Source organism: Biomphalaria glabrata, chromosome 14 (genome assembly GCF_947242115.1).
Source record: "Biomphalaria glabrata chromosome 14, xgBioGlab47.1, whole genome shotgun sequence".
NCBI lineage: Eukaryota > Metazoa > Mollusca > Gastropoda > Planorbidae > Biomphalaria > Biomphalaria glabrata.
This window is the reverse complement of record NC_074724.1, coordinates 37,493,770-37,521,759: the sequence shown is the minus strand read 5'-3', so window position 1 is coordinate 37,521,759 and position 27,990 is coordinate 37,493,770. Positions and strand designations below refer to the sequence as shown.

The 27,990-nt window shown below is 34.0% G+C and overlaps 1 pseudogene; it reads right to left on the bottom strand.

The window, feature by feature from the left end:
- Positions 1-12: 12 nt before the first annotated feature.
- Positions 13-26,317, bottom strand: LOC129922756 (THO complex subunit 2-like; annotated as a pseudogene).
- Between the last annotated feature and the right edge of the window lie 1,673 nt (positions 26,318-27,990).

The following is a 27,990-nucleotide window of genomic DNA, read 5'->3' as shown; positions in this document are numbered from 1 at the left end:
ACAAAATCAATGTTGCATACAATCTACTGCTGGTTTGTTTATTCATGGACCAAAATGTACAGTACACTCACAAAACAAAGTGTACAGTACACTCACAAAACAATGTGTACAGTACTCACAACTGTTTCTATCAAGTTTGTTCTCCCACCTTCCTGTTAACATTTCATTTGTATTCTTACTAGCCAAGAAATGTACTCAGTCCCTCTCTATGGTCAACACTTTCTGGTCTTAAAAAGTTTCTAGTCATCTTTCCATTGCTACTTCGCTGAGACCACTGTATTGCCACTGATCACGGCTCCATTCCACCACCCCCTTTTTTTTTGGAACATGCTAACAGTGCAGCATAAAGACAAACATATTAATTACATTTCCTGTTATTTACATACTACAAAAGACAAGTATTGTTAACAGAAGTAAGACAAAGGAACAATCGCACTGGAGTGACAATAAGCAGCTACACGTCAAAACATCATCACAAAACAAGCTGACAGGTAAACAGGGGACCAAGAATGCAATGCAGACAGGTTGAGAGTCTAGTAGCCCTTTTATACTGGAAGCTTTAGTGATGTTATCTAATATATAGCATAGTGCAAAATTTACTCTCAACATGGGCAAATTGAGTTGATGTCTACAGAAAACAGGTTATAACTCAAACATCACAAAGAAGCTTGTTTTAAACCTAATAACTATTTCCAATAGCATAAGTATCGGAATTTAAAAATGGATACCCATGGAGAATTCCAAATGGTCACTGCCTCAGAATACATGTCAAATCACAGCTTTCATCAATGTTAATATTTCTTATTGATATCTGCACTGAATTCTTGCCTTTTTAAATACTTTAAAACAAAATCCAGAAAGGGTTGGATGTTATAGGCCCTGCTAGTTGTTTTCATTTCAGTGGATAGAGGATGGAGAGTGATTCGTTTCTGTATGGCTCCTTCAGTATGACCTTGTTCTTAGGTTGTTTCAGACAGCTGCAGAGGATGGATTAACTCTTGTATCACAGCAGTACATCAACGTAGCTGGCAGTCACTCAACATGCTGAAGACACCAACTTCACTTGAGACTTCTGACCAGGTGGGAAGACAGCACTGCTTCGTTCAGACAGCAGCATTTTATAACTTTGCTCAAATAATGACTTTCTTTTGATATCAGGACTCTGCTAGTCGAATGGTTTGCAGGTGGTATTAACAGCAGCAAGAAGAGATCATTTATTATCTTCCCTACTATCAACTTTCAAGGCGTCTATATTTCAGTCATCATATGTCAGTATCTTTCAATAAATGCTTCTTTGACTTTAACTGCACATATTGGTAAACCAAAGGCTGATGAGCAGCATGTTTCATAAGACCAATTTCCTCTCTTCACAGAAAGATTTTTGTTCACTACACCTCTATCTCCTCAAGAAAAGGATGCTTATCAAACAGATCAGGCTTTTGACACCTTGAAAGGTAAATTTCTTCCTCTGTTCCATTGGTTTCTTTGGCAACAATATTACATGACGCAATAGGCAGTCGTAGGCAGAGTGACGTTAGTTGGTTTCAAACCTGACCACTTGCAATATACATCAAAAAATAAGTTATCCATCCAAGATTTGTCTCTCTCTATGCAAGCTGCTTATCAATGTTATTGTTTTGAAGGAAGGGTTTCAAAGTGATCAAGCTCTTTGTTTTTAACATAGACATTTTCATTTCCCTTGTCACTGTGCTCTCTATGTCTGGGATTCACCTTTTTCTCAAGCCGCAATGTATCAGTATCATCCATTTTGTGCCTTCGTCTCTTGTCATCTGGCCCCAGCATTTTTGGATCTTACTGCCTCCATTTCTCTTGTTTATTCAAGCTCTCTTCTGTTAATTCTCTCCTTGTTTCACCTTCTACTTCCGTTTCCACATTGATTTCCTTATTGATTTGATCTCTGCTTTGAACACTTTCCATTTGATCTTGTTTTATTCACATTAGACTTTGGGTTATCTTTGACGCTTTAACACTTGACGGAGAGGATACTCCTTAAACCATATTGTGGTTAGCTTGTCTGGGAGAACTTGTCTCAGGACAAAAACCTTCCACTACACTTGTATACTAACCTGAGATGACCCACTCATTTCCAGACGCCTTCGTTTAGGATCTGAAAAAAAATAATTAAGAAGTTTCCACTGAAACCAGATTTGGTCTTCAGAACAACTGTAATGGTATAGAACAAATGACAAATAAAGAATAATGCTTACAGTGATTGAGAAAAAGGATTGTCTGGCAAATGTGGACAAATAATCAGAGAATATTGGCATTGCTTTTGTTGCTAACTGATTGAATCAATCAAAAATGTATTCCACACTTGTAAAAGAAGAGCACTGCTTCTATTAACTGGATGTTTTATATCACTATTTATAAAGCCCCATAGAAAATAAATAATATGGAAAGAAATCATGTGACTTAAAAGAATATTTTTTCTCTCTTCAGTAGAACTAGTATACACAAAACTGTACAACAGGAGGCAGAGTGGTAAAATGTCAAGCTTTGAAATAGACGTTTACAATTCCAGAGAAAAATGAAAGTTTAAATTCTGTATTTTAGGTCAGTCTATATTTAACTTAATTCTTAAAGGTACATTTAACTTAACTTTAACAGGTACATTTATTGGATAACAGAAAAATTGTCACATTTTGCATAGATTAGAAACCAGCTATTTAGAAATACAGGTATCATAAGAACAGGAGATCTAGCCTTGAAAACTTAACTAACTGGCTACTTAATGTCCAGGAGATCTAACCATGAGAACTAACTAACTACTTAATGTCCAAGTTGGTCACAAGATTCCATCCCACTAAAGAAATGATGGAGGGCTAGCCCAAAAATAAATTGGTCAGTGAGAAGTTCACAGGAAGAGAAAGTTAAAAAAAAAAGGTAGATGAATAATCAACTTTCCTAACTGATCCTGAACTATTGATATTACAGTTGACTTTGTACCTCTTTCCTCCAAATGTTTGGGTGATGGCTCAGCACTATGTCTGTGGGAGGATGCGCTCAAGTTGTGGCTTGCACTGCTCCCTTCGTAGTCTTTCACCCTGGATGAATGTCTCTCTTCCTCCTTGGCGAAGGCTTCACGTTCTTTCCTCTCACGCTTCTCTTCTTTGGCTTTCTCTTTGGCCAGCTTGGTTGCTTCCCTGTCTTAGCGGTCACTTTTCTTCAATTTCTCCTCCTTGGGCGTTTTGGGCCTAACTGAGTCCTCAGTCTGATCTGTGCCTGCCTGCCTGTGGTATTGGTCAGGACTATCTCGAGCTTCTTTCTTTACTCTAACAAAATTGAAATAAATATTACAAGTTAAATCTGGGTTTAGTAAAAAAACATGAAAAAATGTATTTTACTAACAAAGAAAAAAAGAACGATGCATTTATTGTACAGATCAATTGGGTTGGGATGTTTGTACAATTTAAATTGTCATTTGACAATTGTGGTAAAGTTTAAAATAAAGTCATAAACAAAGAAAACTAGCACAAGAGAACCACAATTTAGATATAACACAAAGGAGAAACTAGAGCTCCATTCTTCAACCTGATCAAACCACATGAAAGAAAAAGAAGAATTATGTAAATAGAAAATGTGAGGAAGTTTGCTTTCCTTTAGCTCCAACTAGAACTGACAGGTTCAAGAAGTGACAGGTTCAAGAAGTGACAGACCTATAACCCTATAACTCCAATTAAAAGCAAATATTAAGAAAAAAAACTCAGATCAAAACTGTATGAAATATTTTGAATGTGACAAAATTAATTTAAAAAATGTTAAAAACAAGTATATAATACCCACAAACATAGATAGAATGGAAGAATGATGCAGTACCTAGAGCAGGTAGAAGCAGTAGTCTGTGAAATAAAAGTCACTTGATGTCAGTTTACCAGTGTAGATTCTCTTTTTTCTCTGCTGCTCTCTTCTCTCTTTCACTTTCTGTAGCTCTCTTCTCTTCTCTTGAACTGAGTTCAGGTTTGACATCTTTGGAGCGTCCTGTTCAACATAAGACAAATATCACAAATGAATAAAAAAGATCAGAAGAATCATTGATCCTAAAAATATTTGACAAGTTTAAGCCTGCCTTAAAATCTACATCTCTCTCAATCACTGATCCTAAAAACGTTCGACAGGTTTTAAACAAATTTAAGCCTGCCTTACCATCAACATCTCTCTTAGTACTGATTCCTGATGAGCTGTCTGACTGCCACTGCTGTTGTGTCTGATTCTGTGCTGCTGTATTGTTGGTTTTCTTTGGCTTAGGGAAGAAATATGTTTCATTACTTTCACACCGGGTAGATAAAAAATGTATTTTAAATAGTCCATTCATTGGTCTATGTATATAGTAAAACTGTAGAAAGCATTGTTATATTTTTTTAAATAAAATTAATGTTGTGAATGTGCATACAGTTTGACAACAGACTCACTTCTTTTATATGGAATTCCGTTTCTTGTACCCAAGTTGGTTTCTTGCTCATTAACTGTCCAGCATACCTAGCATAGCATTACATAAACATTTGTGAAGGTAGGCAAATATACATATACAAAGGCATTTATAAAATTAGACTAAACTATCAGGCAACTCATGTCTAGTTTTAGCTATAATAGATTGTTCTTTCTTACAATATAACTAATGCATAAATATCTGGTCTTTTATCCTTCTCCTCTTTACTAAGTTTATCCACTTGTCTTTCTATGGCCATTCCAATCTGAGTCATTCTTGGAAAGTTAGGCAAAATCTGAGAGAAAACAAAATGTTATGTCACACAACTATATGTAAAGTAGAACAGCTGATAGGTTATTTACAAGACAATGTAAGGCAAGTGAATAAAGAAATGACCAATGTTGGGATTGTTAAAACAGATACAAAGTTAGGGATAATACTGTGTAGTGAATATTGGTAACTCAGTATGCTCACAATGATGTGAACATGGTCATCATTTTTTTTAAATACCAGCAGATAATTAGTGAGAACTAAATGAAAACAGTTCACCAGATCAAACTGTCTCCAGTACAAGATCTGACAGGAGAAACCAATTAGATACTCAGTACAAGATCTGACAGGAGAAACCAATTAGATACTCAGTACAAGATCTGACAGGAGAAGACAATTTGATACTGGGCCACAAAGGGACATCTTTTCTGTATCAAACAAAACTTGATTCAGCCCATACAGTAACAGTTGCTTTGACATTCAAGCAAATAATAACCTGAAAGAGAAGTTCAAGTCCAACAATTTTTTTGTTTCACCTGAAGCAGCATTTACCTTCAAAAACTATTAGCTGCTGAAATTGTGTCTTTATTTTCTTTTACAGACTTATGCAAGCAGGTATTTTCTTGTCTGAAAATAAAACTAGCCTGACCTTGTTGAAAACTAGTCTTTAAGACTATTGAATGAATCTTTCATTCTAGACACATCTACAAAACTATTAAATTGGGTTCAATTCTAATAGTTAGCTTCTCAATTATTGATGACATCCTATCATCACCATCAACAATTACCTATAATAATCATTTGATACAAAAATAATCTCAGAATCTTCATTATCTGAAAGCAAGAACTTATCAAGAACTTACTTTGGTCAAAACAATCAAAGAATTTCTCATCTGACTGTAGTTCTTGGACTCCAAACATGTGATCACAGACTAAAGAAAGAAAAAGGTAACAGTTAGCCTATTTAACCAGTCTAACTAGAAAAGCCAATGCAAATCCATGTTTTGGGCACCCTAGATTCTGGATCTAGCACAGGGGTTGTACTAAAGGTATAAGAGATGGAGGCACTGAGCTCTGTCTGACACAGGCTTTGTCTGCTCTGGTTTTATACTGTTGATGCACAAAATATTTTTTAAAATTTATAGATATATATTTAAAAAAAAAAGGGAGGGGGGCAATTCTGTATTATTAAACATGATGAATAATGTCTGCTTATACATTGAGCAATTTCTATAAGCTTTTTGAAATCTGCTTTTTTTTTCTATGGAGGATCCTTACTATATAAAGAAAAATAAGAAAAAACAGGTGTGAGAAGACCCATTGGCAGCCACATACTCCTATCAAGGTTAGTATAGGGGGGGGGTAAAGAGTTAATCATACTCCTCACATTAGTAATGCTCTTATAGCTACCCCACCAGAACTGACTGTTTAACAAAAGAAGGGAAGGGTATCAGTCCCCAAAAGTCCACACTCTAACCCTAAACCTAAACGCAAAGACATTTGATTTTAAAGTCTTCACCTTAGTTAGCCTAAAATGCCATTTATGACAAACATGTCTGTAATTAACATAATCAAGTCTGTTCATTTTGTTATTCATATCAGTTCCTTTACGGAAGACTGTTAGAAAACCTGGAAAGTTGAAGCACTCCTGAAAGTAAAAAAAAAAAAGTATAAAGTGAATAACTAGAAAAATGTTAGCACATCTTAGCATGTCTTATCAGAGAGAAAGATTGTTCACCTTTTCATAGATAGCTGGACTGCTGTGCCACCTCATGACAGTCTCTAAAGCACTGCACAGAAATCTGCCATAACGTCAAGCCTCATTATCAGTACAGCTAGTCAAAAACAATTTACAAAAAGTTTCAGGCTCTATAGAAATCTAAAATTAGAAAAAAAATTCAATCTGGATTGAACAGGATTTTTTTTTTGCATGATTACCTGTCATCTATATATCTTAAAACAACAGTATGGGGTGGAGTTTATGTATTTAAAATACTGGTGCAAACATATATAAATATATTGTAATTTGAATGAATTCCAACTACAAATATTGTAGATAGAACGTGCCCAATACTTACCCTATCATAAGTAATAAGAGTGGAAAAATTGGGTGTTTTTAAATTATGAAGAACTTGTATAAAATGACCACAGTATATGGCATCACTGGCAGTGAAACAACAGTGTGGAAACAAGCAATACTGAAGTAGATTGGTGGTCATCTCAGACTTGAGAGTCCCTGGGAAACCAGAGTTAGAACAAGATCAGATATGGGTACAAACGTATCAATGTATGTATATGTGTGTGTGCATGTGTGAGTACCTGTGGGAAACCAAGAATGTTTCTCCTCTTCTAGTCTCTCCATCACTCTCTGGACATGCTCCACCTGCCTCCTAGCTTCATCTTTCAATCTGTCAGTTAAGATCTTGCATCTTTCTTGCTCTTTACTATTCTTGCTGACAGGCTGCGAGAATTGAATATCATAACCAGGTTGTTATTGATTTCTAAAGAAACTATTATACAGAATCAAATGCCAGGCCATCATATAGAATACATTGACTACAAAAAGATCGGTCCAAAAATACTTGCATTGGAATTGGGCAATTACATCAACATGTTTTCTATAGACCATAGATGTCTAAATAGATCACAATTCTTTTTTTTTATTATTTAAATCATAGTTGTGGCTTTGCTTTTCAACATACAATTATACAGAAGAGAAGCAATCAAGGACAGATTAAACAAGGTGACTGAGAGATGATAAAGTGCTTGACTTTCAAACAAGGACAGACTAAACAAGGTGACTGAGAGATAAAGTGCTTGACTTTCAAACAAGGACAGACTAAACAAGGTGACTGAGAGATAAAGTGCTTGACTTTCAAACAAGGACAAACTAAACAAGGTGACAGAGATAAAGTGCTTGACTTTCAAACAAGGACAAACGGAAACAAGGTGACAGAGATAAAGTGCTTGACTTTCAAACAAGGACAGACTAAACAAGGTGACTGAGAGATAAAGTGCTTGACTTTCAAACAAGAACAGACTAAACAAGGTGACAGAGATAAAGTGCTTGACTTTCAAACAAGAACAGACTAAACAAGGTGACTGAGAGATAAAGTGCTTGACTTTCAAACAAGGACAGACTAAACAAGGTGACTGAGAGATAAAGTGCTTGACTTTCAAACAAGGACAGACTAAACAAGGTGACTGAGAGATAAAGTGCTTGACTTTCAAACAAGGACAGACTAAACAAGGTGACAGAGATAAAGTGCTTGACTTTCAAACAAGGACAGACTAAACAAGGTGACTGAGAGATAAAGTGCTTGACTTTCAAACAAGGACAGACTAAACAAGGTGACAGAGATAAAGTGCTTGACTTTCAAACAAGGACAGACTAAACAAGGTGACTGAGAGATAAAGTGCTTGACTTTCAAACAAGGACAGACTAAACAAGGTGACTGAGAGATAAAGTGCTTGACTTTCAAACAAGGACAGACTAAACAAGGTGACTGAGAGATAAAGTGCTTGACTTTCAAACAAGGACAGACTAAACAAGGTGACTGAGAGATAAAGTGCTTGACTTTCAAACAAGGACAGACTAAACAAGGTGACTGAGAGATAAAGTGCTTGACTTTCAAACAAGGACAGACTAAACAAGGTGACTGAGAGATAAAGTGCTTGACTTTCAAACAAGGACAGACTAAACAAGGTGACTGAGAGATAAAGTGCTTGACTTTCAAACAAGGACAGACTAAACAAGGTGACTGAGAGATAAAGTGCTTGACTTTCAAACAAGGACAGACTAAACAAGGTGACTGAGAGATAAAGTGCTTGACTTTCAAACAAGGACAGACTAAACAAGGTGACTGAGAGATAAAGTGCTTGACTTTCAAACAAGGACAGACTAAACAAGGTGACTGAGAGATAAAGTGCTTGACTTTCAAACAAGGACAGACTAAACAAGGTGACTGAGAGATAAAGTGCTTGACTTTCAAACAAGGACAGACTAAACAAGGTGACAGAGATAAAGTGCTTGACTTTCAAACAAGGACAGACTAAACAAGGTGACTGAGAGATAAAGTGCTTGACTTTCAAACAAGGACAGACTAAACAAGGTGACTGAGAGATAAAGTGCTTGACTTTCAAACAAGGACAGACTAAACAAGGTGACTGAGAGATAAAGTGCTTGACTTTCAAACAAGGACAGACTAAACAAGGTGACTGAGAGATAAAGTGCTTGACTTTCAAACAAGGACAGACTAAACAAGGTGACTGAGAGATAAAGTGCTTGACTTTCAAACAAGGACAGACTAAACAAGGTGACTGAGAGATAAAGTGCTTGACTTTCAAACAAGGACAGACTAAACAAGGTGACTGAGAGATAAAGTGCTTGACTTTCAAACAAGGACAGACTAAACAAGGTGACTGAGAGATAAAGTGCTTGACTTTCAAACAAGGACAGACTAAACAAGTTGACTGAGAGATAAAGTGCTTGACTTTCAAACAAGGACAGACTAAACAAGGTGACTGAGAGATAAAGTGCTTGACTTTCAAACAAGGACAGACTAAACAAGGTGACTGAGAGATAAAGTGCTTGACTTTCAAACAAGGACAGACTAAACAAGGTGACTGAGAGATAAAGTGCTTGACTTTCAAACAAGGACAGACTAAACAAGGTGACTGAGAGATAAAGTGCTTGACTTTCAAACAAGGACAGACTAAACAAGGTGACTGAGAGATAAAGTGCTTGCTTTTCAAACAAGGACAGACTAAACAAGGTGACTGAGAGATAAAGTGCTTGACTTTCAAACAAGGACAAACTAAACAAGGTGACTGAGAGATAAAGTGCTTGACTTTCAAACAAGGACAGACTAAACAAGGTGACTGAGAGATAAAGTGCTTGACTTTCAAACAAGGACAGACTAAACAAGGTGACTGAGAGATAAAGTGCTTGACTTTCAAACAAGGACAGACTAAACAAGGTGACTGAGAGATAAAGTGCTTGACTTTCAAACAAGGACAGACTAAACAAGGTGACTGAGAGATAAAGTGCTAGACTTTCAAACAAGGACAGACTAAACAAGGTGACTGAGAGATAAAGTGCTTGACTTTCAAACAAGGACAGACTAAACAAGGTGACTGAGAGATAAAGTGCTTGACTTTCAAACAAGGACAGACTAAACAAGGTGACTGAGAGATAAAGTGCTTGACTTTCAAACAAGGACAGACTAAACAAGGTGACTGAGAGATAAAGTGCTTGACTTTCAAACAAGGACAGACTAAACAAGGTGACTGAGAGATAAAGTGCTTGACTTTCAAACAAGGACAGACTAAACAAGGTGACTGAGAGATAAAGTGCTTGACTTTCAAACAAGGAGTTCCTGTTTCAAATCTATGTGAATACTGGGATTTTTAATTTTGGGACTTGGTTGGTTGTTGTGCTGGCTGTGGGCCATAGAAACAGATGATAATTACATCATCTGCCCTTCAGATTGCAGTCTGAAAAGGGAACTTACTTATTTTTTAAATGAGGTGGCAATTAATTTAAATGTCTGGCTAACTTTTATTGGCTGCCAACACAAATGGTTAGAATGATAAAGGAATGATAATGTGAAATGTGTTTAATGTTCTTGAAGTATACAGAATTAATAACATTATATCACATCTAGTCTACATACCATGTCTTTGTTAGCTTCCACTGTACTGATTTGATTTTCCTGCAGAAGATCTGTTTCTCATAAGCACCTTTAGGAACATACAAGTCATACATGGACAGTGACCAGAAAGTGATGTAGAACTGTGGCCTGGAACAAGGAAACATTCATTGGGTTACACAAGGGAATCAATCATTCATTCTTGAATCAAGCTGGGCTGCTATGTAAGACTTACGTCAGGTCATCCCAAATTTTAGATAAAAACACTGGCTTGATGGCTTCAACCACTGGTCCCATAACCTCTTTGTAAGCATTAATGTAGCAAATGGTCTAGAATCAATGAGAGACACAAAAAAATGTTTTATGTAAAAAGAAAATGAGTAGAAAAAGACAAAAGATTGAACAATATACTAAAAGCTACCTTATGATTCTTTTTGTCCTTCAACTTTTTCAGTTCATCATATTTGACCTGTAATGAGATGTAGAGACTTGGGTTCACTCTCTTAAGTATTGCACAACAGTCATTAGTATATTAAACTTTTTTTTTAAAACAAAAAGTGAAAGTTAAAGACTCCAGGGTAAATGACGATGCAGTGTGGCTTAGCACAATGACCTTGACTTCACCAGCTGTAGATGCATACCCATCTAGAGTAAAAAACCATAATGCTTCACCAAGACCCAATCTGTGACTTTTGATTCAAAAGGCTCAACACTTTATCAATCAACTACCCTGCCAAACTTAAAAATGGAGTATTAAGAATAATTATAAGAACAATTTAAAGATGAAAAGAATTATTTGCTTTTCAAAGAAAAAAATTAAGAAACATATTGTTATACTAAATCTGGGCAGACAATTCAATTTGAAGCTTACATTGATAGCATGTGCATAGAGAAGTTTGGAGAGAAAGAAGGCAGCTGAATGAGGGATATGGTAGGTTGATAACAAGACATCAATGGGAGGTAATCTCTTCACAAACTCTTCTGTACTGAGTTGCATGAAGAGGAAACTTTCTTGTCATATTTTCCACTGTCACTAACAACTAAGATGGGCTGTGAGGTTGAGTGGCATGAACTGCTTGGACATGTAACAAGGGGCATAAGTTTGAATCTCAATGTACATCAGGAAATTTTTATATTGACATGTGATCGAGTTGTGTTTGCTGAGCACCCAAATAAAAAAGAAGCACAAAAACTTTCTCCCAGACACCCTCTTTTTTTAAAATTCTTTTTACTTGGCTACAATGTCAAAATAATTACAAGTGCAGGAAAATATTAATAAGGAAGCATGGTCAAGAGGCTAAGTACGCTTGAACTTGGCCTGGCTACCTATGAAGGGGGCTCGAGGTTCAAAACCAGACTAAAGGCAGCAATGCTAGGATTACTATGACTCAACTTGCCTAACTGTCGACCAGAGGGTTTCACCGTCTCTTTAGAAAAACGCCTACAGAAAAAAAAGGAGATTGTTTAAAAACATATCTACCCTAACTTTATGATTTATGAATTTTCGAATTAAGTATCTCAATTTAATTGAGAATTCTATTTATAAACACAAACTATAGGCAGCTCATGGCAGTGTTAGGATTAAATACAAGAGAAAGCAAGGGCAATAATTGTCTAAACATCTCAGGACACAAGTTTTAGACTTACTTCATGATGTATTTGGCTCTATCCAGACAATCTGCTCTTGTACTGATAAGTATTGGATACAAGAAAAAACTCTCATTTTTCCATGTCCCATAGAGATGATATCTGAATGGTAAAAGAAAGTTGTTGTTTTTTTTTGCTTTCATTAAGCCTCTAAGTGGGCAACACATTTTCTAGGTAGGGCAACAAGAAAAATGTTATTGCTAAAGGGAGGCACACACAAAAATCTAAAAGATGATGCCCACTTCGATAAAAACAAGTGTCCATGATCATAAGATAATTACAGATGTAGCAACATTCAGCTCTCTCACCGTATCTCATATGGATAGAGTTTTAGTAGAGTCCACAATTCTTCAGCCATTAAAGAAGAAGGGAAAGAGATGGTAGCAGGACTTCTTCAAGAGCATTTAAAAATTTAAAATTTAAAAATTATGTTCACTCTGTTCTAAAATACACACTCAGGCTATAACTGTATTCAGTGTTAGCTTGGTTTAAAAAGTGTTGAAAAGTAATTTTTCATTTAATCTATTCATGATCTTTATATTTAAAAGTTTTTAATAACCCATTGTAACAGAATGTTGTACTATTCATTTCAGTTCTAAACATAATTTATTTTGTAATACCATTTTGTATATGGGAATTCTAATACTTTGTCTTAGATATAATAGAATTATGTGCTGGTGATTACTTAAGGGATATTAATTGAATATGATCTCGCTTCTAATTGTAATTCATTTAAATATTTATGAAAAAATAATTAGTTGAACAATATTTTTTTTTAATTGCAAAATAAGATAATCATATTTACAAAAACATTAAAATTATATTTTCACCATCAAAATAGGATCTTGAGAAGCATATGGACCAGGTAATACAACATTGGCATGGCTAAGTGATAGAGCTGGTGATAGGTGTAGGCTAGAGGACAATCACAGGATTCTACTTTCTTAACTCTCCACTTGGCTAACACAGATGCTAACCCTATGTTCCTGAAAGACAAGAAATTAGGATAATAAAACTAGTTGTTTTTTAAAATTCTTATGAAAAAAAAAAGTCAGTAAAACATCATACTGATATTAGTTCTATTTAGAAATGTAAACTTACTTTTCATACAGAGGTTCTATCACTCTATTTACTAATGAGCAAAGGGCATAGGAGATGGATGGATGAACCAAAACAAAGTTTTCAGGCAGCCTGTCAATGATGGCCCTAGCATTCTCCCAGGCTCCTATTTCTAGCAAAGCTTCACACAGACCAAGTTTTTGAATGTTTTCTCTCTGAAAACAAAAAGATAGCCAAACTTACTTAAGTCATATTGTTAACCACTTATTAATATAAATTCTTTAATCTTTCAAAACAAAGAAACATGTTTTGTTATTCTAAAGCACAAACTTAACATTGTCATTAATTCTGCATGTGCTTTTAGTAAAGATGAAGTTAACCTTTCAGACTTTACAATCTATGGGGTGGATGATGTAAAGGTCATTTGTAGCCAGGTCCACTGTTAAAAAGGGTGTCATGTGGCCAGCACAACAACCAACCACCTTTACTTTTCCCCAACTAATGTCAGGCAGAGCTGGATGGACTCAGAGGTGCTCTAAAGATCCTGAGATAAAAAATCTCACTCTTCATCAGGATTCAAACCCAGGAAGCCAAGAGCTTTATCACTCAGCCACCACATCTAGTAAGTGTATTTAACCATTTTGTCACATCATTGTTTGATAGTTAGTGACATGTATTTTGTTGGGAAGCACAAAGTACATGGTATATTCTTGTTCACAAATCTCATTCTAGAATTTTAACCACATGGGTAGAGGCAGTGATCGCCATGTTCTTAAACTGTAAGGATGTCTAATGTAGTTGATTCAATAGTTTAATACCAGTTGTTTACTTAGAATATTTCATTGGATTTATGAAGCATCATATGTAATTCTTTATGGCTGGAATTGCCAGTGAACTGTTTTTTTATTTTATAGTAAATAAATCTTGTCAGCTAACCAAGGTCTTATTTGATGAATTTTAATAAGTGTTGTTCTGTATGAATCGGAGTGGACTTGTGTGACATCAAGTAGTACAAAATTCATCTTTAAGTACACTACTATATACAATCAAACGTCACATAATAGCAGTGACACCATTGTTATACTACTAAGCTCAAATACAAACTATCACCACCTCAAAGTTGGTGTCATACAGAGATACACTATTTTGATATTACCAGTTTAATTCACAATTCATGGTTTCTGAAGGTGAACACTTTTAACCTTAAGCTAAGTAGTTACTTGATAGCAGTCAGTAAGGGGCAGGCATTGAAGGTAGTCACTTGAGAAAGTTATTGCAAGCAGTCACTATAGAGTTATTATAAAGCAGTTGACATTTGTACGTTTTTAAGTTATTACTATTTTTGTCAAGTATTTCTATAAAGGATTATTACTGATTATTCTTGGATTGTGTATCAAATTTCCTATGTAGTGTTGTTATATACATATACATTAAACATATTTGTGTCTGCTACATTAAGTGTTATTTCCTCATTTATGAGAGCTGTATAAATGTGCAAATATTCATCCTGATAATGTCTACAGTATATAACTCATTATAATATGAACCCACCTAACCCTAACCCTAATTCCTGATAATGTCTACAGTATATAACTCATTATAATATGAACCCACCCAACCACCATCTAAAATAAAATGGTGACACAAACAAAACACACAAATTAAAAGACATAGAAAGTAGAAATAATGGCATACAATTTTGAAATGTTTATACTAATGAACTAATAGCTTTAACTACTGCTAGACCTTACCAAATCAATAATCTGTTGTTCTTCTTCTTTCTTTTCATCCTCTTTTTTATCAGCCAATATCACAGTACTCAGCTTTTTAGCATAGGCTTTGGCATCTGAGACTTCTTTGTTGTGAAATGGAATTATTTCAGAGTCTGCTGGTAATAACTGTCAAATTCACAATCATAATATTACCAGTACATCCAATACAGAAGAGCCAAATTTAGCCCATAAACAACAGCATAAAAACAAATTATAAAAATGTTAAGAATGACAACTACAAGCATTTGGAAAAAGATTTCTTTAAGTAAAAAAAAAATAAAAATACAAGTTGAATGTTTTTGAAAGCTGTGTGGCATATTTTCATGCATTTTATACCCTGCATATAATTGTCACCTGCACAAATTACAAATTAAGTAGAAACAAAATAGTACGAACAACACCATTATATACCCCACATGTGCAAAGTGTGACTAAATTACTGGTAAATAAAGTACCATCATTGGTACTATTTGTTTTCTTGAGGTTTATAATGAGATGCTCATAAAGCTTTCCAATGTACACGTAAACAAAAACACAGCAAACTGTATAAAGACACACCAGTATGTTGATAGGTTCCGTTATTCTTTGTTTAAGAATAAAATGATTCTTGTTAACCCAGTACCTTTTTACACTGGCACAGCTGCCATTCATTTGTAAAAGTTGTATAACCCACAATAACTATATGCAAGAAAATACAGTAGATGTACAAGTTCAGAGTATTTACCAAAATCAACTTACATAAGAATACAAGTCATTTAGATCTACCAGCTCATTCTTTAATAAAAGTGCTGCACGTGAACAATGATTTGGGAGTGCTCCAGTCAGCAGACTGAGAAATAGAACAATTTAAATGAAACAATGTCAGGATAAACAAAACACAAATATGTTGACATGTTTCATGATGATAGCTTTAATTCTTCACATAAACTTTTATCCTAACAATGGCTCAGACAGCAGAACAAAGAGTATTACCTCTCTGAAGTGAAATTTAAATCCTAGAATATGGCACAAAGTCAACTTGTCTATAATGTATGCGCGCAGGAGTGGAACATAGAAGAGGCATTCTTCAGGATGGCATTCAAAAGCTTCAAGGATAACGTCTAACATGCGGTTAGGATGAAGATCAAAACAACCTAAAAAAATATAAAGAAAACAAAAGTTGATAATTAAGTTACTAATTTACGCCCTTTTGAATTTTAAAGTTGAAAATTAATTTTACTGGTTTTTATTACATCATAATGGACCAATGAGTTACCAATCAATGATTGAATATTCTGCAGCACTTGTTCCCAGGAAATCTTGAGATTGAAATCTGGATTTAATTTAGTGATTAATTTTGAGTAGCCTTCACTTTCTTCTCTTAACAAATTAAACTTCTGCTGCTTGTAACTGAAAAAAAAAATAATAATAATTATAACACAGTAGCTCATGCTTGCATAGAATTTCAAAACTATTTGTAGGCTATGATTCACAACCTGTAAACAAAAATAATAGAAAGAAGAATAAAATTGGAACCAAATTAATTGCATAACATTTGGAAACCATTATTTTTAAACAGCTCTATTGCTAACTAGCACAGCACCTTTGCTAATCACCTCATCTTAATATTTTAATAATTGCTAATCACCTCATCTTAATATTTTAATAATTCCTATTTACAACTGACTAAAGTTGTGTTCTGGTTTAAACATTTGAAGGTTAGGGATTTGGAGGGGTCAGGGTTGCATACCAGGTATGCCTTTAAGCAGGTTCCACTGTAGGGTTTACTAAAGTCGAGTTTCGGTCTTCACATATTTCTGATTATATCCAACTTGAGAACTGACTAAACCAACCAACTCTAAGGAGTCTTGGTCTAATCTTTCTTTTAAAAGGCAATCAGCTATAATAGTGTTCTGAAATAGTACATAAAAATACTTTTTTGAAAATACAACACTACTATTAATTAAAATATTGTTTTCCTCATATACTGCTGTTTAAAAAAAAAAAAAAAAAAACATTTATTAGATGAAAAGGCACACACTTTAAAAATCTATAATAAAATAAAACTAGCACAGATTATTATCATGCCTGAAATAAAATGAAATGAAACAAAGACCAAAATGAATAAGGATTTAAACACACTTTAAAAAAAATAGAAACTAAATGCACCCATTTATCCGATGACTGATTCTGTCAAACAATGTTCTTTATGGATTTCTTCTGATAAAAACAAATAGCTTACTGGTAATGCCCCAACTAGTGTAATAAATTTCTCTCTTGTCAATTCATCAGAACAAGCAGTTTCAACATCTGAAATGAAAACAAATCAATTAGTGTTAAATATATGTACAGAAGCCTTAATTTTTAGATTCCATTTACTTAGTGTTAGTGTGCTTTAAAAAAATAGAGGAGTCTTACCCACTATTTCCAGTACATCAGCAAGTGTAGATGGTAGCCATGGAAATGTTTCCTGAAATAAAAGACTTGGTGCAATATATGCCCAGATTGGTTTTTTAAAATATATAACATCTATCCTAGTTATAGTATATAACATCTATCCTAGTTATAACAAAAAAGAAAGGAAAAAGAACAATAGACAGACAGAAAAAGTGAAGGGCAGACATCAAAGAAAGGACAGGCCTGTTGTTAAAAGAGATTCTAGTCATGGTTACAAAAGAAAAAAGGAATGGAGAAAAAAAAGCAGATCATGTGTATTGCCCCAACAGACTAAAGGATGAGTGGTGGTGGTTCAGCATTGACAACAAATTTGATTTTTTTTAAATGATTTTTATTTTATAGCAATTTAAAAGTAAATTAAGGAGTGGAGACGCACCTTTGAGAAGACTATTTTAAATGAAATATCACATATGTATGCTAGGTTTCAATCCTTAGGAGTATCTACATATAATATATATTATATAGATAGTCTAGATCTAGTTACAGTTATATTGCATTACTTAGAACTCAATTTTACTTCAACTCCCACAGTTCAAGTCAGTTATGAAGCTGAGATTGTTTAAATTTTAGTGTTTTGACTAACTTTACTTAAGTTTGAATGGCAGTTACTGAGTGAGTTACTGATTACTTACTGATAACTGTTACGTGAGTCACTGTACAGTGTAAATAATAACTTCTAGACTCTAGCTAGTAACTAGACTAGTCTAGTAGTAAGTCAAGTAGTACTACTTATCACTACTACTAGACTAGTACTGAGTAGTAGTGTAGAACTTGAACTTCTAGTTCTAGATCTAGATTATACTATGATTATAGTATTTTATAGTATAGTAATAGTATAACTAGATGAGTAGATCTAGATTATTTAATAAGTTTAGAGTTCTAGATTCTAGATCTAAGTGTAGTGTGCACAGAATGAGAGGAGTCTGAGTACTCTCAACTCTAGTCTGAGTAAGTTGAACTTGGAAGTTTCAGTGGAAGTGTCACCAGTGAGAGAAATTATAGTCTATGGGTAAAATCCGCAGGTCGCCATTGTCAGCTAGGCGTCCTTATCTACCTTTTGTTGGCAGTGGCCAGGGAATGGTGTGTGGTGGTTTTATTATAATCTTATCTTTTAAATTACAGACACGTCTTCAGGAAGATAGGCTAATTACGTCAAATGCGCTTCATGTGTCAATCTAGTCATGCATGTTAATAAGTGGCTTTTGAATCGCTATGTTTGTTGGCCCTTTTGGATGAAGCCTACTAATAGCACTGTCTACGGATGTAGGCTATTACTAATACATTATTTTTGAAAACGTTTTAGATTAAATTAGTATTACACTATAGTCCGTTAAAGATGTAGCCCCTTATATAAGAGAATATAAAACATTTAACAATTTTATGCATGCCATAGTGGCATTCATAAGATCCTTTAGGCCCATTTGAGTACCGACCCACCGGGCATTGCCCAAATGTCCATATAGCCAGTCCTCCCCTGCTTGTAATAATATAACATTATTATTGTTATAAAGGAGGCTGTTACGTTTATAGGCATATGCATGGATGCAAGCAACAGAACCCCGTTTTGCCTGCAAGGGGGGGTCGGCAATCCCAAAAAACCTGCAAGCATGATGCCTCTTATACTTCTCGACATAAATAAAACATTTACCGCTATATATATATATAAATATATATGTCTTTAAATACAAACTATAAATTCTATGCTTTTACTTAAATTACTATAATCTACATGTATGTTTAAACATTTCATTTTTTTTATATATAATATGCACATAGATAGGCCTACCTACTACTACTATATTAGTATAAATCAAACTTTGTAGCACCTATGTTAAAAGTTAACTCTATTTCAAATAAAAGATCTAATAGATCTAAATATTTATTGGCTGACAGAGTAGTCAGTAGATCTTACCAAATATAGAACTAGTTAACTGGATCTTCTAACTAATAGTAGCTTAGAGTACTTAGTCTTAGACTGATTTTTATACTAGATTAACTAGATATCTAGATCTAGTCAAGATGTTATTTTAACTCTATGATAATAGTAACAAAGTAGATCCATCAATTTACATCTATCTATATCTAGGTCTAATAAAGAAACTAGTAAGTATTAAGTTAATTAAGTATTACAGATCTAGACATACAATATTCTCTGAGTCTAAGTCTAGACTTTAACTTGTCTAGGAATAGAGTGTCACTAGAGCTACTACTAGATATTAGATTTTCTCTAGATTTAGGTATAGACTAGACCTAAATCCAAATTATATACTCTAGATTTAGTTTCAGATCTTGAAGTTAGATTAGTTAGATCTATATACACTAATCTAGTAATGCTAGATCATAGAAGTGAGCCCTGCCCCTACTTACTAGCCCTAGCTAGAATCATCAACTAGATCTAGATTACTAGATCTAAAATCTAAATCTAGATGTAGACTAGAGTCTTGCCTTTTTTAAATAAGTTTTTTTTTATTATTAGATCTAGAATCTAGATTTAATTAGATCTAGACTTTACTAGTAGAATATTATATCTGATAATAGATTATAAAATAATACTAATAGATACGATCTTCTTTTGATCTATGCTGCTTCTGCCCAGGGACTAGACCTAGTCAGGCTACATCTAGACTCTGGTAAATTGTAACTGTAAGATAATTATTCCAATTATCTAGATCTAGCCTGACTAGCTAGGTCTAGTCCCTGGGCCTGGATATAATTAAATCTAGATTCTAGGACTAGATCTAATAATAAAAAACTTATTTTAAAAAAGGCAAGACTAGAATTGACTAGATCTATATTATTATAGATCTCTATAAGTTTTATAACTATCGTTACTATCATTATTAATACGGCAATGATCCGGTACGGTAATTTCGCATTTTCGGGTAAATACGTTCAACTTCTAAGATCATTTTAAAATGTAGAAATAGATCTAGATCTCTAGACTAGATCTAGCCTTTAGGTCTGGTTTCAATTTTTATGCCGGCAGATCAAACTTATTAGAATTAGATCTAGATCTAGATAAATAGATCTACTTGCTAGATCTAACTTAGTCTTAGGCGTCTCAGGCGGGGCCATACGGATTTGTTTCTAGCTTTTGTTTACGTTTTTGATACAAAGCGAAAGTTCGGAAATAGCGCATGCGCTGTAACTTAAGAATTGTAACCCCCTGTCTTTCTTTGAATTCAACTTATTAAGTTTTAGTTTGAAAGTACAAAACGTGAATGTGAAAAAAAAAAAAAAAAAGTCCGATACTGAATCGGCAATCAGTCGGACTGGCGTTTGCCGGCAAGCTTTTTTTTAAACTTCGGTTTTGCCGGCTATAGCCGGCGATCTTGCATCCATGGGCATATGTGTATTTATAGATGTTATCATGTTATGTGTTTGTTTTCTTTTAGTCTCCCTTTTTCTACTGATCGAACAGAACGAGACAGCTGGGGGTCACTCACAAAGGCCGCGGGATACACATTTGAGACCAAAAGAAAATCTGCTGTCGAGGACAGAAGCAGACGGCGAAAAGAAAATCTATATCGACCACCTGCGGACAATGGTTATGCTTGCCCTGGGTGTGGGCGGGTATGTAGGTCACAGCTATCTGCAAGGGCTGCGCAGCCACGGGAAATACTTTCATTCCTCAATCATCTTCGGACTCGAAGACAAGCCTTATTAGTGTGTTCACGTGTTTTTCTCAAGTATGTTAGGCCTATAAGTGTGTATTACAGTCTCCTGTTAGTGTTGTTTTCATCTTCTTGTTTTCATGTCAATAAAATTGAGTTGCATCTTACACATCAGTGTTGAAATCAAATATTAGACTTAATTGATAGCCTAATATATCAGGGGCAATACAGTATTTTAGATAAATAGCCAACTCATTACTAGCCGCAACAGAGTCGATAAAAGAAACGTAGAAAAGAGCTAACCTAATAACGTATATGCTTCCATAGGCCATGACTAATTTAATATCCCAGATAAGCTCGTCTTTTGCATCCATCTTAGTGAAGGCTACATTGAAAATGAGAATATATGTTAAACTTTGCGAACACATTGAGATTTTATGTGTGTGTGTGTGTGTGTGTGAACTAACAGGGATTCGTGTTCAGTACCAGTACATGACGATGATGTTTTGTAGACATCGTTGATCACGAATGAGAAGCATTTTGTTAACTTCTATACATGGACAATGGTTATGCTGTGCTGGAAGAGGCAAAATATGTAGGTCACAGCTGGTGCTGCGAAGCATTGGGAAATACTGCATTCCTCAACAATCTTCGAACTCGAAGACAAGCCTTATTATTATAGATCCTTAGTTTGATTCTTTCCCTTTAACAGGACTATCTTCATTACAGAGAATCAACTATACACTAATAATAACATAATGAAACAGAATTTTTTCTCCGAAATATTAACATGGGCATTGAGCTGAATTTACTTTTAAGTGTATTTTAGGTTTGGCTTAGTCAAATTGTAATTAAAAATAATATTTTATTTATTGTTCTTTTAATTAAGTTCATTATGACATCTTTCAATTTGTAGTCACTCACCATTGCCATAAGGCATTACCATTCTCAATCTAATTCATGCATTGGCTCATAATGGCTAAAAGCCTTAGTGTGATATTCAGTATTTTTGAAAAAGAAAAATGTTTTGTTGAATAAAAAGTTGCATTACAATTTACAATTTTAAGTGAAGAAATAAAAAAAAAATGATTTAGAAAAGAGGACCATTGCAGTTCTAGTCAAGACATTGAATGCAAAAAGTGATCACTTATTTCAAGGAAGAGGTAATAAAAAAATGGGTAAAATTTTTAATTATCTTTAAATAGGAGAATCACAGAAGACTGAGTCCATGTTTTGACTTTCATATATAGATTTATGGATTTCAAATATTTACACTTTTCTTTAGAGTAAACTGTTCTGGTATTCGACATACATCCAAGCTTGTGCTAGTTGTGCGCCAGACAAAAGAAATGTTTGCTTTACATGTTTTGGCTGTACCTGCAGAGTTGAGGATAACTAAATTCCAAGTACAAACCTCCTGCAAGATGACCGGGATGTCATTGGGCAGAGTATGAACTCTGGACCATTGAGAACTCTGATCAACAGTCCAGCGTGCATACTGCTACGTTACAACCAGGCAGCTATCCAATGTTTATGATCAAAGTTAATATGATTAAAATAGATGCTTCCTTAGAGTGGTTTCAAAAAAAAGAAATGTAATGATTTCTGTGACATATCCAAGTAGAACATTAAAGTTAAAAAAAAAGTAAAAATAGGCTTACAGATGATCATAGTTTATAAGTGCGGAAAGAAACAATTTAATTTAAGAATCTATATTTATGAACTAACTAAAACACAACAGATATGTAAGCATAAATAAATAAAAATGTTAATTTGAAAACATCAACAGTGCAACAATTTTATTATTTTTTTTTACAATTGTAAAATAATATAGAAAATACAATAGACTTGCATATAGGAACACTGGACCAAACACAGTGATGTTTCCTACATTTTGTGACTTTACCATCACAAAAGAGATACAAGACACCAATAGTAAAGACAAACAACACAAATAATCTTTTGTTCCCCGGCAATCAAATTATTAAATAGAAACAAATAAATAAATTTAAGTGATTTTAAAAATGGTCTCAAAGATTATGCAGACACCTTGTTTTCACATTTGGAAAGATTGCAATCTAAATGGGAACAAACTGATACCAGAAAATGAAAATCACTGATTACAAAACACTAGTATATATGTTTAAATATTGATAATCACTGAATGCAATTACATTAGAAAAACGTTTAATATATACAGAATGGAATGTTCTTAATACCTTTTAACAAAACTAACTACAGCCAAACCTAGTTGTATTAGATTTCATAAGAATAAATTGTTAAATATTTTTAAAGTATTGACAAAACCATCATAAGAAAATCAACATACAATTTTCATGTGTCACATTACTTCTCTCCCAGATATTCATTCATGTTAGCTTTAATTCTTACAGGCCTAAGTTAAGTTATGTGTTAAGATGTAGGTGAGATCTCAATTGCTATTTAATTGTGTTGGGCTGTAAAAAAGTATTCAAAATTTTAACCAGTCAATATTTAGAATTTTATAAAACCTAATCAATTTCCATAAAAAAATTGTAGAGCTTGGCAGTGACTGTACAAAGATTTAAAAGTGAGACTTTGATAGAAATAAATTAAGCTATACTAATTATGTTACTATTTTACAAGCATTGCATAATTTTCAAGCCACTTGTCACTGAATCTAATACAAGATTAGGAAAATGAGCCAAGCCATAGCTGTCTGTGCCAATAGCTGCTAAGCCAGATACTGGAGAGGTGGGAATAGTTGCATTGAATAATATAACTCCATCCAGAGCTCCAAGTGCACTTGAACCCTGAAAAAATTTTTTTTTTAAAAATAGAGTTATAATCCTGGTGGTGACAAAGATGGGGGTAGTGGTGTGTGTGTTTTTAGCCGATGCAAAATGCCCCAGGCCAGCGCTAGATGAGCGGTCAACCAGGATGAGTTGTGACGGTCACCTGAGAAGAGTGTCAAACATTGCGGTTTGGGCAGGATCAGTGTTCTGAATCGAACTCAGGCCAGTCACAAGAGATGTGACTCACTCAAGAGTCATGTGATTAACGGAATCCGGTTCTAGAATGCCATTAGAGACCCTATATGAAGAACAAAGGTACCAGAGTTGACTCAGTCACAAATTCTCGATCTACCATTCAGTACATTACGACAGAGTTCAACAAAGTACAGCGAAGCCAGCAGAGGTCTTGCTACAACAGTACAGATTTGATACAGCAGTTCAGATGTCCATGACAGAACATTGTACAGTCAGTGTTATGTGTAGCCAATTGTACAGTATTAGCTGTGATTTGTTGGACATTTAAGTTTTTGGAGACCTGAGTTGTCAAGTGCAGTTGCAGAGAACCTGAATAGTGAGATTTGTTACAATAGGTACATTTCAATTACATATTCAGATTTGATCATTTAAAGATTTCTTCTAAAAAGAAAATAATTTGATTTTAAAATGATAAGTTTACATATTTTTTTTTAGTATGTCAATGCAAGTTATGTTCATCGAATCTTTGTTCTAGCTCTATTTAATAACAAACTTTATGAAACGATAAAAAACTGTTTTTCTGTGCTCTTTATGAATGTATGTTGGCCAGCTCTCATTAATATATAGAAGAGTGGCTATGCAGGCTTTGTACACTAGCATTTTGGTTGGTGTGGTCAGTAGTTTTTTTTCCCCAAATACAATTAGAGAGTTTTTCCAATTCTTTTTGTCACCTCAAGGTCTAAATTTAGGTTGCTGGCAATAAATCATCACAGGTAAGTAAATGCCTGAACAATCCGATGTGATTTCTGATGCTTATAGTAGGTATTTCTGAGATGTGACAGAATTTCAACGATGGCACACAGCTGTTAAGTAATTAAAATGTAGAGTTAAGACTAAATTTATTTTTGTATGATGATTTGCTTTTATACTCAATGATGAGTAATGACTCTTCAAAATTTCTCCTTTCTTTAACCTTTGCTCTCAAAATTCCCCTTTTCAAAAAGAACTCTTTTTGTGAAAAAAAAAATCACTAAAAGACATTGTAGACCAACATATAACGGTCTAATTGTGGTATGTTACAGTTTTTCTTTCTCTCTTTTAATTTGAATAAGGCACTAAATGCCATAGCGTTAAGTTAGATGTTAGAGAAAAGAGCTAATGGCACGAGCTGAGATTATTTCCCCTTTTTAACCTATTATGTGTCTATAACTATAGTAAAAATCAAATAGGAGAAAAAATAATTAAGACTAAAATGAACTGCCTGACCTAAAACATTTAGTGACTGACATAAAACATTTAGAGATTGACTTTAAAAAATATATTTTAAAAAAACATTAAACAACATCTATTAATAAAAAAAAAATACTTCTAAAAAAGAGAGAAATGGATGGCCATTAAAATGATGTATAACTTGGTATAACTAGGTTTTACAAGATTAAAACAATAAAAACAACAGGTTCGAGTGCCTGACTTTTTGAAGACAGGTGGACCCCCACACCCCAATCAGATCTGTTATTACTGGTACCCTCTAACATTTACCCAAAGACCAGTAATGTTTATAAGTAGGAATTTAGTAGGCCTATACAATAAACATTATGCTTATATACATATAAAATCTGTATATGTCTTGAGTATTTACTGACTTACACTGGGTGCGCGTGAGGCCCTTAGTTGCCTGAACATGGCATCATGCTGATGTGGCTCTGCATGTGTTCCTTACTTCTAGCATGACCCAACTAGATCTATTTCATCAAACATTTTCATGTGATTAAAAAAAATGGTCAAAATATCAGTCAAAGAAGTTGAAGATTCATTGACATTAGATCTAGACTAGATCTAATGTTTACTTCACTCACTCTCTCTCTCTCAGAATCGAACTAGATCTAAGTCTAAATTTAGAGCTAAATTTCATGATCAATGTCTTTATCAATTTCAACTTCATTATTAGCTGTATTTAGTGTATTATTTGCGATAATGGGTCTAAAAATTGAAAGGTCATTGAGAAAATGGCCTGCACAGCTAAGGAAAATAAAAAAAAAATCACCAAACTTTGACGGCCCATAGAAACTGAAGCGAAAGACATAAAAATATCAGCTTTTTTAACAAAACAATCTATATTTCTACTTTTTAAAAAAACCCAGCCAGCTCAAAATAACACCACGCGTCACACAGGAAAACAAGAGCTACACAAGTCATGCTGTGTGTGTGCTGTGGTGGGCGCATTAGTAGCGAGTGGGGCATTTGGTCGCATTAGTAGCTAGTGGGTTAAATGTATATAATCTGTCTTTGTTTACTTACCAAAATCATTCCTTAAGTTCATACATGCCACTTTGAAGTATATATAAATAATGCCTTGATCTTTAAAGGCATCACATCCACCTAGATCCACTCTGGCAGCTACAAAAACTCCACTAGTAAAATTTAAGGTGGAGATACGGAAATTTATTTCAGAATATCAGACCTATAAAATAGAAGAATGTCTATTGTATTAATATAAAAAATAAGGTTTAGTAACTAAATATATTACAATATGCATTTTCTAGTGTGTGAAATGGACAGCTTACATGGATAATCATGAAATCAGAAAGGCTAATTTAGCACATTGCAATGACTTAGTGAGGAGATTTAAGTTGTTTTAGTGAACTTCACTTTTTATATTAGAGATATTTTTAAAAAAATGCTTAAATGTGTAATAATTAGTAAACTTTATCATTAAAATTTTATATTCAATGCTTTGAGTCAGTTTATAGAATAGGCTTGCAACAGTAATAACCAAGCCAGATTGCATTATACAATCATTTTTAAATAATGAGCAATGTATTATATTTTTATAAAGTCTTACATACTAGAACAAAAGTTTGGGTTTCCAAAGTATTGCAAAAAAAATTATTCAGTTTCTATATACAAGGTGGCCCAAGAGTAGGTTTACAGGTTTACCACCCCAAACTACAGCCTAGTGTTTTTTTTATATACTATACTACATAAACTACTATTTGTTTATCAATCATACTACTGCTACAAGTGTTGATATTTACTTGCTACACTACTTGCTATTATTTACAACAGATACTAGTATTTGACCTATTGTATCTTTCATCATTTCATGCCTTGTTCTAACTAAATACATTGTAATAAGAATTAAAGTAACACTGTAGAGAAACCTAAAACAAGGCTTTATTAAGCTAGAATGACACATGAACTGATGAAAGATACTAAGACAATAACACATTAAAACACATTCTCACAATGTTACACCAACATAAACAAGTATCAACTATTTTATCACAATGTAGCTATCATAGCTATCATGTTTACCATTAAAACTGATAATTTATACTCTGAGGAATGTTTTTATTGGTATTACTAAGCAAGTAGCTTCCACCATATGAAAGGTAGTTTAATAACTGTAAACTTACTTTTGGGTCACCCTGTATATCAACATCTGTAACAAGTCTTTCTGTAAAGCTTGCTAACCTGCTATTTCTATTATGTTTGGCTTTTATAGTAAAGATTTCAAGATTTGAACACTATACATGTATTTCTACTTAACATTGGTTTAAAGTACCGGTATATATATATAATCCTTACCTGTGCAGTCTTGTGTTGCAATTGGTCTGTAATACCCAGTTTGGCATGAACATGAATAACTTCCTGGTGTGTTAACACACTTTTCATTCTTCAGACTATTGCAGCTACTGGTATTTGTACACTCATCTACATCATCATCACATGTTGGACCAGTCCATCCCTTGTTACAGAGACAAGTTCCATTTGTTTTGTCACAAGTTGAATGAAAGCTGTTACAGTTACACTGTTGGCTACAGTCTTTACCATAGAAGTTGTCACTGCAAGCTGTGGAGATACATATGAATCTTGTCACTAGTAATATTAATTGTGACAATTATTTAATCACTATTCTTCTTCTTCAGTCCGATTTCGAAGCTATACTAAAGAGCCAACAAGAAGCTTTTTAACACAAAACATTTAGTATAAACTTAGTAAAATAAAATAGATATGTTCTTGTACATATATTAATTTTTTAAAATAGCTTTTATATAGGCCCACATTCATGCTAATATGATGCTCGGAGTATTCATTTTTGGATCAGTGGGGAAGGGGGGATCC